The sequence below is a fragment of the Penaeus monodon genome, chromosome 7, assembly GCF_015228065.2.
Source record: "Penaeus monodon isolate SGIC_2016 chromosome 7, NSTDA_Pmon_1, whole genome shotgun sequence".
NCBI lineage: Eukaryota > Metazoa > Arthropoda > Malacostraca > Decapoda > Penaeidae > Penaeus > Penaeus monodon.
Genome location: NC_051392.1, coordinates 51407922 through 51410421, shown reverse-complemented (window position 1 = coordinate 51410421; position 2500 = coordinate 51407922). Strand labels below are relative to the sequence as shown.

Below are 2500 nucleotides of genomic sequence, written 5' to 3'. Positions count from 1 at the left end.
AAAAAAAAAAAAGGGGAAAAAAAGGGGGGAAAAGCGGGGGGGGCCCCCCCAAAAGGGGGGGGGTTTGGGGGGGGGGGGAAAAAAAAAAAAAAAAAAAAAAAAGAAAAGGAAAGGGGGGGGGGAAAAAAAAGGGGGGGGGGGGGGAAGGGGGAAAAAGGGAAAAACCGGGGGGGGGGGAGGAGGGGAAGAGAGAGGAGAGAGAGAGGGGAAAAAAGAGAGAGAGGGGAAGAGAGGAGGGGGGGGAAAGAAGAGGGGAAAAGGGAAAAAGGGGAGAAAAGGAAAAAGGGAGGAAAAAAGGGAGGGGGGAAAAAGAAAAAAAGGGAAAGGAGAGAGAGAGGGGAAAAAAGGGGGAAAAAGGAGGAGAGGGGAGGAGAAGGAGGGAGAAAGAGGGGAGAGGGGAGAAAAGGAGGAGAAAAGGAGAAAAAAAAGGGGGGGGGAAAGAGAGAGAAAAAAAAGGGGAGGGAGAGAGGGAAAAGAGGGGAAGAGAGGAGAGGAGAGAGAGGGGAGAAAAGGGGGGGGGAAAGAGGGGGAAGGGGAGGGAGAAGAGAGAGAGGGAAAAAGGGAAGGGGGGGAAAGAGAGAAAAAAAAAAAAGGGGGGAGGGGGGAAAGAGGAGGGGGAAAGAGAGAGAGAGAAGAAGAGAAAAGAGAGAAAAGGAAAGAGGGAGGGAGAGGGGGGAGGGGGGGAGGAAAAAGGAGAAGGGGAGGGGGAGAGAGGGGGGAGGAGGGGGGGGGGAGAGGAGAAAAAGAGGGGGAAAAGAAAAGAGGAAAAAAGGAAGGGGAGGGAGAGAGAGAGGAGGGAGAGAAAAAAAGGGGAGAAGGGAAGGGGGAGAGAAGGGAGAGAAGAGAGAGAGGGGGAAGGGAAAGGAGGGGGGAGAAGAAGAGAAAGAAGAAAAAAGGGGATGGGGAGGAAAGAGGGGAGAAAAAGGGGAGAGAGAGAGGAAAAAAGGGGAGAAGAAAGAAAAAAAGGGAGAAGGGGGAGAGAGGAAAAGGGGGGAAAGAGGGGAAAGAGAGGAGAAAAAGGGGGAGGGAGAGAAAAGAAAGAGAGAGGAGAGGGGAGGGAGAGAGGAGGGAGAGGGAAAAGGGAGAGAGGGGAAAGAAAAAAGGGGGGAGGGGGGAAAGAGAGAGAGAGAGAGAGAAAAGGGAAAGAGAAAAAAAGGGAGAAAAAGAGAGAGAGAAGAGAAGAAAAAGAAGAGAGGGGGGGAAAGAGGGGGGAAAAAAGGGGAAGGAGAGAGAGAGAGAAGAGGAGAGGGAAAAAAGGGGAGAAAAGGGGGGGGGAGGAGGGAGAAAAGGAGAAAAGGAAGGGGGAAAAAGGGAGGGAAGAGAGAGAGAGAAAAGGGGGAGATAGAGAAAAAGGGGGGGGGGGAGGGGGGAAGGGGAAAGAGGGGGGAGAGGAGAGAGAGAAGGGGGGGGGAAGGGGGAGGAGGGGGGGGAGTTTTGAGAGAGGAGAAGAACGGAGAGGGGGAGAGAGAGAGAGAGGGAGAAAAAGAGAAAGAGAGAAGGAAGAGAGAGAGAGAGAGAGAGAGAGAGGGAGAGAGGAGAGGAGAGAGAGAGAGAAACAGAAAAAGAAAAAGAAGGGGAAGAGAGGAGATGGGGTAAAACCCAAAAAACGAAAAGAAATAGAAAGAAAATTTTTTAGGAAAAAAAAAAAAAAAATAGGAAACACTGTATTTTAAGTCTAAAAGATTTAAAGGCAATTAAAAAAAAAACAATAAACACAAAGAAATTTGAAAAGAAATTTTTTTCATCGTTCCAAAATAAAAAATTATTGGTCACTTGCTTTAATGCTTATCATTTTAGATTTTTTTTTGAAAAAACCAATAACCAAGCTTTTGAAATCCCCTTTTTTTTGCTTGTTTTGTGTTTTTTATTTATTTTTTTTTTCATCTTTATTTTTCATTATAACTTTTTTTAAAATGTTTGAATAAAGGAGCAAGGAAAATTTTTTTGGTTTTTGTTTTGTGGTTTTTTTTTTTTTTTTTTTTTGTTTTTTTTGTTGTGGGGTGGGTGTGTTTGTGTGTTTTGTGTTTTTTGTGTGTTTTGTGTGTTGGGTGGTGTGTGTTGTGTGTGGGGGTGTGTGTGTGGTGTGTGTGTGGGTGTGTTTGTGTGTTTGGGGGTTGTGTGTGGGTGTGTGTGTTTTGGGTGTGGTTTTTGGGTTTGTTGTGTGTGTTGTGGTTTGGGTGTGTTTTTGTGTGTAGTGTTTTTTTAAAATGTGTGTAAAAAAAATTTTAAGGGGGTAAAAAAACCCGTTGTTCTTTTGTCGTTAGGTTGGTTTTTTATTTTATTAATTTAAAAAAAACGGGGTTTACACAAAAAAATTCTTTTTCCCCAAAAAGGGGGCGTTTTTTATAAAAAGCTTAAAATTTAACAAAAATGAAAAATGGAAGAAGGAAAGAAAAAAGGGTAAGAGAAAAAAGGGGGGGAAAAAAAGGGGGCAAGAAGGAAGAGAGGAAAAAAAAGAAGGGAAAAAAAAGAAAAAGGAAGGGAAAAGGAGGGGAGGAGG

The 2500-nt window shown here is 44.7% G+C and overlaps 1 protein-coding gene across 1 annotated transcript in view; it reads right to left on the bottom strand.

Annotated features, from left to right (window-relative positions):
• Nucleotides 1-2500, bottom strand: part of LOC119575438 (basic proline-rich protein-like) — a gene marked incomplete at both ends in the record, with an annotated part of 77445 nt that overhangs the window by 42222 nt on the left and 32723 nt on the right.